The sequence below is a fragment of the Dinoponera quadriceps genome, unplaced genomic scaffold (assembly GCF_001313825.1).
Source record: "Dinoponera quadriceps isolate SergipeBrazil2010 unplaced genomic scaffold, ASM131382v1 scaffold180, whole genome shotgun sequence".
NCBI classification, from domain to species: domain Eukaryota; kingdom Metazoa; phylum Arthropoda; class Insecta; order Hymenoptera; family Formicidae; genus Dinoponera; species Dinoponera quadriceps.
The window spans coordinates 30,355-39,095 of NW_014554282.1; the positions used below are offsets into that span (position 1 = coordinate 30,355).

The window sequence follows — 8,741 nt, forward strand, 5'->3', positions numbered from 1 at the left end:
TTTCTTTTCTTTTATTTCCGGTCCTCTCCCCTTTCGCGCCGGTCGCCGACTGACGCCGGCGACCGTACGGACCCCCCCGGCCTCCGACTTAAATCACCCCGGAGCTGTCGGTCCCGATCGGGGCGAACTCGGGTCAACTGGCCGACGCGCGGACGGCGACGCCGACCGCGGGGCCCATAGTTAGTGGGTGCGATCCGCGCACCTGGCGCCCACACGGACTTGTGGAGGTCCGAATTTCGTTAGCGGCCCGAGGTTCGCCCGTCGGCGTTGCACCGGCGACTCGGAGAGGCCGAGTCGCGAATATCGGTCGCAACCGTAATTTTCAATCCTCATAACTCGAAAAGTACTTATTAAAAAAAGGTTTCATTATAACGTTTTGGAAAGCTCTCGAGGTAAGCTACAAGAATATGCATTGAAAAATGGGGGTTTCCATTTAAGAAATTAAAGGTGACCTTCACGTGATCTTCAAACGACTATCCAAGGTCAAACCAATGACACTATCTTATGTGCCCTTCGAAGTCACAAAACTTTTGTCTAAAACATTTTTCTTTAAAATGTCGTGTTTACGAAAAAGTCGGGTGAGACGGGTGGTCTGGGACACCCTGTATACTGCAGGATGACCAAAAGATTAAAATAAGTGTTGATAAAGAAAAGGATGTCCTCCTCCTATTGAGTTAAAAGAAAAAGTGTTTAAATTTCGATCAATTAAAAGTATAGTAATAGCTCCAACAAGGACGGAAAGGGATAATAAAAGTAAGAGTGTAGTAATTAATATTGATCAAATTAATAAGGGGATTTTATCAATAGCAATATTTTTGTGATGTATATTTAAGATTGAAGTAATAAAATTAATTGCATCTATGATAGAAAAAATTACAACTAAATGGAGGGAGAAGATAGTTAAATCATTAGAAAATGAACAATGAACAATATTAGAGGATAAAATGGGATACAGAGTTCATCCTGTACCCGAGTCCGTAAATGTTAAATTTCTAATAAGTAAAAAAATTAAAGATAGGGGAAGAAGTCAAAATCTTATATTATTTAGAAGTGGATAAGCTATATCAGGTGGACATATTAAAAGTACAAAATAGTTCGGACCGTTTTCAAAGGATGACTCTGGTTGTTATGAATGTTTCATAGTGACAGCTGATTTTAATGGTTTCGGAGAGGTTAGATATCTGTCAATAATATTCAGCTTATATCGCTTTGAGTTTCATACAAAACTCCTCCTTTTACTGTGTTGAATATGTCAAATTTTGTGTTAACTAAGCAGCATTTGATGGAAATTTTAGTTTGCAGTTTAAATTGGAAAAAAGTGCAGCTGAAGCACAGCGAATGCTTGCAAAAGTTTATGGTGACAATGTTCTAACTGATAAATCATGTAGGGAATAGTTTTGAAGTTTCAAGAATAGTGATTTCAGTTTTGAAGACAAGCCTCGCTTTGGGCAGCCAAAACAATTCGAAGACAAAGAATTCGAGGCATTACTTGATGAAGATTCGAGTCAAACGCAAGAAGAGCTTGTAGAATCATTGGGAATTACGCAACAAGCAGTTTCCGTACGATTGAAACGGCCGGAATACGAGCAAAGACATGACAAAGTTATTCTTCTGCATGATAACTCTCGGCCTCATGTCGCAAAAGTAGTAAAAAATTATTTGGAAACGCTCAAGTGGGATATTTTACCGCACCCATCGTATTCGCCAAATATTGCTCCTTCTGATTATAGGTTGTTCCGACGGATGCAGCGGGATTTGGCATGTCGCCGGTTCACTTCTTTTGCAGAAATCGAAAGTTGACTCTTAACTTGGATCGCCTTAAAAGACGAGACATTTTTTTGAGATGGAATTTGAAATTTGCCTTAGAGGTGGGAAAAAGTATTAGCCAGCGATGGACAATACTTTGATTAATCTTTTCATTCATTTTGTTCTGAAATAATTGCATTTTTGGCCACAAAAACGGATCGAATTAATTTGTACTCCCAATAATATTAAAGGAATAAACTAATTTTTAAAACCCCTAATTATTAATGGTATAGCTATAAAAAAATATACATTAAATTACGTTTTGTTATAATAGAGTTATAAGATATATAAGTGATGAGTTATGAGAGATATAAGTGATCATCATTAATGAAAGAATTACATTTTCCAAGTGCAATTCGAATTAACATTTTTATGGAAAAACCAATTAATCCTGATCAAAGAGCGAAAAGGAAATATAGAATTCCGATAACTTTGTGATTTGTAGAAAATATTCATTTGTTTCTAAATATCATGACTAATTAAAGTGATAAAATGTAAATTTATTTAAGAAAATAATATTCTTATATTAAATTTTGTAATTTAAATAAAATATTAAATTGCAAGTTTAAAAATATTATTACGTCCATGTTTTAACGCTTTTAGCGCTCTGAACGTATAGCTGATTATCTTGACAACGAATCGTAAACAACAGATAATCAGCAATGATCGATAAACAACGCGTTTAAAAGATTCTCTCTCGGACGGACGAGTCGTCGTGACGTGCGCGTCGGTCTTTCGCGAGAGAGAGATTGAGTCTGCATGCATTCTTGTAAATAGCAAATATATATTTGAAGTTGTTTCCTATTTAACGTTGTGTCGATTTATTTCCCCTCGCGAACGTAACTATATTGTAAGTTAAATATAATTAAGATTTCATAAAAATATAATTTTAAACTTTGAAGATTTATAATTTTTAAAGGTTAACTTAAAATAATAAAATAAACGAATAGAAGTTAATGAAATTAATAAAATTAATGTAAATATTTTATATACATAAACTTTTAAATATTTTATTAAAAATAAATTGTTTTTAAAAGTTTAATTAAATATAATGAAATTTCTGATATTAATAAAAATATGAAATATAACAAAATATTTGAATATTAATAAAAAAGGAGTTAAGTTAAAATTAAAAAAGTTATAGAATAGATAAACATTAAATCATTTAAAAAATAAAAAAGAAAACGGTGATAATCTAGAAATATTAAAAAATAAAAAAGATAATAGGAGAGAAAATTTAAATTATTAAATATTAAATTTAAGTAAATAATTGATACAATNATAAATAAGGAAAGAATAATTTAACTTTCAATAGATAAATAAATCAATCAAATTAGAGATTTTAGAATGATGAGAAGAATAAATCAACCAGATTGAACAATATAAGAGTATAGAAAAATTAATTTAAAATAAATTGAATTAATAATAGTTGAAAGTAAGTTAAGAATAGTTGAAAATAAAGAAAAAAACTCGAAGATATAAAATTAATNTAAAATAGAGTATTTTTTGAATAGAAAATAATAATAATATCGTGAATCAATTTAAATGATTAATGTTTAAAATTATTCATAAATGAAAACGAGGAATATTACGTTTAAATAAAATGATCAAGGAAATAGAAAAATTGTTATAATTTAAAATAAAAAATTATTAAAAAAAATATTAATAAAGTTGATGAGATCATTTAAATAATTAATTAAAAAAATAATTTTTTATTTTTATTAATAAAACTTATAAGGTAAATAAAAAAAATTAATTATTTTTCTTAAAAATCAAATTAAAAAATAATCAATTAGAGAGAGTGATAAAATAGACTCCACCTTGGACGTTACCTGGACGTGGTGGTGGACCCTATGGACCTATGACCCCTTTGCTACGGGCTCTTCCCCTAGGGGTGCTCCCGAAACCAGAGTGGAGGACTAACCAAGAGCGTCCCCCCAAGGCGGGCCGTGGCCCCCTGGAGGTGTCTGAGTGCTGGTGAATGAGGTGCGGTCGGACGGCGGGAGATATTCCCTGTAGACTAGACGGAGGGAAGTAGTATCCTCCCCGTCTGCCCGCTTGTTGTGCGGTCGCACGCGATCGCGCCGCAGATGGGGGATAGCCGGGGCTCGTGGGTGATGTCTGTAACTGACATCTGCAGCGTACTACAGTTAAAAGTAAGTCCAAGTCTAATAAAAAAATCCTGGCCAAGGTTCCAGGAAACCGCATGTTCAACGTGAAAAAATCACTCCCCACGAGCTATCTGGAGCTAATGCGGGGGTTGAAGCCGCCGTTCCGAGCATACGTGTGAAGGATTACCTAGCCAGTATCTCCTCGTACCCGATGTCCGGTACGGTAAATCCGGCAACGTCTAGCCTGAGTTTTGGGTGAGCGGCCGATTGGATCGGTGCGCGCCCACTCGATAGGTGTGACGTTAAACCATAGCATCAATTATGGCGCGGGCCTATCTCGTAACATTTTTTAGTAGAGTCATTTGGTGAGAATAGGGCTGGGTACCTGAAAAACCGCTTCTCGGCTTTTTCATACAGTATTAGGGCTTTCTTTCTACCGGAGGAAGTGCCCCTATCGATGTTGAGGGTCCTATGATAGGCGAGCCAGAGAACTTAAACTCATTTAATATGGCGGATTTCAAAAAAACAAACATCTGAGAGGTGGAGAGGGATGGGAGGAAAGAGACTGAGAAGGTCACCAAACTCCGGGGGGGAAATACGTTCTGCATTGGACGTGGCGACTGCCGTCGTGCTTGGAGACGAGAAGGCGTAGGATGAGTCATTGATGATTGGAGCGAGCGATAGGGCGTGTGGGACGTCGGAGCGCCACCTGGAAGACCAGCAAAAGTAAGAGCAGAGGCGCGGATCCTAGCTGGGGGGCCGCGAAAAACGGTATCATCTAAGAAGGATGACGAGGCCGAAAGGGCCTAGGATTTTTGGCCTGTTTCCTGGCGGCCGAAAAATGGTGATGCAATCTCCGTCTGCGGGGGGATCAATAAAACATCTCGTCGCGTGGTTCTCACCTCCACAGGCGTGCATGGAAAGAAAACCGGTGACCCCGACCACCACGGGCACGGAGGTAGACGCGGAGAGGCCGCAAGGCCCCCGAGCGCCCCTCACCAAGACCCGGGTGGTTATCCGGGTCCGGGGGTAAATCGTCCGACTATGATCAATACGCCTTGGACGGCAGCGTGCGGTCGGCGGCACCAACGAGCTCCGCGTGGGAAATCATCGCCAAAACAAAGCGGCCCTATGAGGAGGTGGTGGTAAAACGGAGGGGGCTCAGTAGACCATCTACTACCGGACAATATTGCGGACTGGCCAAAGCTAGGCGGGAGATGTTGGAGGCCCAGCAAAATGAGCTGGATTTCCGCCTGGCCGAGGAGGTCGTGGAAAGGTTAACCTTATCCTCGGCCGCCTTTCCTGGTCGTGGGGAGGGGACTCTTGGAAATGTGTCGATGCCCGAACTGATGGCGTCGGCATTTGACGCGATTGATGGTGTCGAGAGGGTTGCTAAAGTGTCTCGAGGATTCAAGGGCACCATGGGGTCAAGGCTCTTTGGCAGGCCTGCACAGTGATGCGCGTCACTGCCGAGGAGCTGAATTGCCGAGCATATGATGGCACCCAATGGGCTGACCTTTTGGGAGAAGTGGTAACCCTAAAGAGCGAATTGGCTAGGGCTGGCGAGGAGATTTCTCTTGAGGAGGGAGGTCGTCGACCTAAAGAAGGTGGTAGCGATGAAGGAGATGGAGGCGTCCCCCCCGTTCCCGCAGAGAGTGGGAAGGGTGGCGGGGGGATGTTGTGGGAGACTTTTCGCGAGGCCCTGCTGCGGTTGACGGGGGGATGTTGTGGGAGACATTCCCGCCCCCGGATGTAGCGGAGGCGGGGGAATATCGGCCCACGAGAAAGGGGGTGGTGGGGAACGTCGCTTCAAAGAAGGAGCACGGGACCTAAAGTACTTGCTCCAGAAGGTGACCTCCCTCATTGATGAGAGATTCCGGGCCCTAGGAGCCGAGCTACGCACGGTGACGCAAACCCCAGGGAGCCTGGGAAATCAGGAGGAAAGAGCAGGACACGCGCCTCCGGCTCCAACCGGGGAGGATAAGCGGGGGGCGCCTGGGTCTTTGGCCGGAGCAGCTCGGAAAGAGTCGAGCAAGGGGGGAAAGAACAAAACAAGAAAGACAAGAAGAAGGCTCAGGCTCCGCCTTCAACAGTCAGGGGAGGGGGGCAGATCGCTCAGGCCACCCCCTGCACCTCCACGTGAGGAAGGGGAAGCTACGCAGAGCGAGGATTCCCCCCGGCGATGGTCGGAAGTTGTGGGGAGGGAGAACGTGTTCCTCAGGTCCCCGTGCGTCTGGCTGCCCCGGGAGGAGAGGAGGAAGGAGTGAGGCGTAGAGGAGCCGATCCCCCTCGCTCTCCGCTCCTGAAAAAGCAGAAGGTCCCTGCGACGGCTGTGGTGACCATCACCTGTCCGGCAGGGCTACGAGAGGGTTAAGAGAGACCTCGCCTCCCTCGAGATCGAGGGCCTCCGTATGAGAGGACCCTCACCGGGGACCTTAACTATGAGCTTACGGGCACTGGTGGGGAGGCCAAAGGGGACGCTCTTGCGGCCCACCTCACGGAGGCCCTCGCAGAGAGGGAGGGGGTTCTGATTACGCGACTTCTTAAGCGGGCGGAGATTCGGGTCGCCTGGCTGGACGATGCCTGCATGGCGGAGGAAGTGGCTGCGGCGATGGCACATATGTGGGAATGTCCTAGATCCTTCATCGCGATGGGGGTCATCCCGATCAGCAGTGGCTCGGGATGACTGGGGACTCTGTTGGTCCGCTGTCCGGTCGCTGCCGCCAATAGGATTTCGGCGGCCGGAAGGATCAAGATTGGGTGAATATGGGCGACCGTCACCATGTTGGAGGAACGCCTGCATTGCTTTAGGTGCCTGCAGGGGAGCACGTGCGCGCCCAATGCACTGCCGCGGCCGATAGGGGCGACCGGTGCTACCAGTGCGGGGGCACCGAGCATGTGGCGCGCAGTTGTACTCTGCCGCCGCGTTGTCCGACCTGAGGCACCCGGCGGAACACCGTGCGGGCGCTGCGGCCTGCCCGGAGGCAAAAAGGAAGGTGGAGGGCTGGCGCTTAAGGCCGTCTCCCTCCCAGGAAAAGGGGGGCAAAAAAAGGAATGCCCCTAAGGACAAACAGGCTGCTGCTTGCCCTAAAGCCGCGGGGCAGCAGCAGGGGAGACAGCTGGTGACGGGGCAACAGGAAGTTGCCCCCACCGTGGAGGGGGAGGGGTTGGGTTCCTCACCCTAGGCCGAGGCCCAAATTAAGAGGAGTAGGAGGGTGCTGTCAGGCGGGGAAGATGCCGAGTTTGCTGAGAACAATGGCTGCTGGTACTCCCCGCCTGCGTCAGGCCAATCTCAAACACGCCCGCCGTGCGCAAAAATTGTTCTTGCATGACATGGCGGAGCGTGGTTGTGGATTGGGTACTTTAGCGGATCCATGGTGTGTTCCCCCGAACGACCCCAATTGAGTGCGTTCGGAGGACGGGAGGGGTCTTATAGCCGCCACGTGGAAAGGAACGGGCACTCTCTCTCCCCCGTGCTCTGTGCTAGAGATGGGGAAGTTCTACGTGGCGATCATGTGAGGCCGTGTAGTGGTGGTGGGGGTTTACCTCCTACCATCGCGTAGCATGGCCCTAGCGGAGGCCGAGACGGTCTTGGGCGGGGTTGCCGGTGCCGTCAGGAGGTGCTCACCGGCCCAGTCATCGTGGCCGGGGACTTCAACGCCTGGTCACGGGAGTGAGGTCCCCGGCGCGATGACCCTAAGGAGGGCCTGGTTCGAGAATGCGCGGCGAGTTTGGAGCTCTGCCTCCACAACGAGGGGAGGCAGAGCAGCTGAGTGCGGTGGCAGGGGGAGTCCATTGTGGATCTCACATGGGCTACTCCCCCTGCCACACTCCTGATTGTGGGGTGGAGAGTGCTGGACACGGAAAATGCAAGTGACCACCTCCATATAGATGTGGCCGTGTCCGGCACCTTCCGGGAGGGACATCGGGATCGAAGTGGGGGGCCCTCAGGGGGTAAGAGATGGGCCCTGTCCCGGCTTGACCGCGATGATTTCCGGTCTGTTGTGGCGGAGTCGATGTGGCGGCCGGATTTTCTGGAACGCCTCTCCACGGAAGAGAGGGTGGGTTGTATCCGGGGCGTAGTGCTATACGCTTGTCGGGCATCCATGACCCGGGTGACCTCCAGAGATCTTAGGGTGCGCCGTGGTGGACGGCGGAAATTGCATCTTCACGACGGGCCGCCACCGTGGCGCGCTATCTTTTCTCCAGATGCCGCAGATGGCATGGGAGGGGTTCTCTGCGCACGGGGGGGGGGTATACCTGGGGTCCCCTAGGCGAGCCCGGAGGGAGCTAGCGGCGGGGATAGCCCGTCAGAAAGATTGATAACTAAGTTGGCAGGAGCTCCTTCTGGGCCTAAATAGGTATCCCCCACAAGCGGTGGCGCTGGACCCCCGGTTCGTCGGGAAGGTCATCGGCACCCTGTTCTCTTCCAGGTAGGGGCTACCGCCCCAACTCGGGCGGGGAACGCAGGTTTGGCGGGACGAGCTGAGAGTCACGGCAGGAGAGGTCCGGGCGGCAGCCAGGTGCATCAGGGCATTTGGGCACGGAAAGCTCCCGGCCCTGACGGGATTCCGGGAGTCGCCTGGGGGGAGGCCGTGGTGATCTGGAGGATGTCCTTGGCAGACCTTTACCGACTGCCTCAGGGCGGAGCATTTCCCAGACGAATGGATGGTGGCCGGAGTGGTCCTGCTCTCGAAAACGGGTCGGGGGCGGTAAGCATCCTCGGATTTTAGGCCCAACTGTGTGCTAGACGAGACGGGGAAGCTCTTTAAGCGCATTCTTGTTAACCGCCTCGTCCGGCATATAGAAGGGTTGGGGAGGGGG

At 47.9% G+C, this 8,741-nt stretch overlaps 1 pseudogene; it reads right to left on the minus strand.

Annotated features, from left to right (window-relative positions):
• LOC106742043 overlaps window positions 1–8,741 on the minus strand; it is an 11,288-nt pseudogene that overhangs the window by 2,033 nt on the left and 514 nt on the right.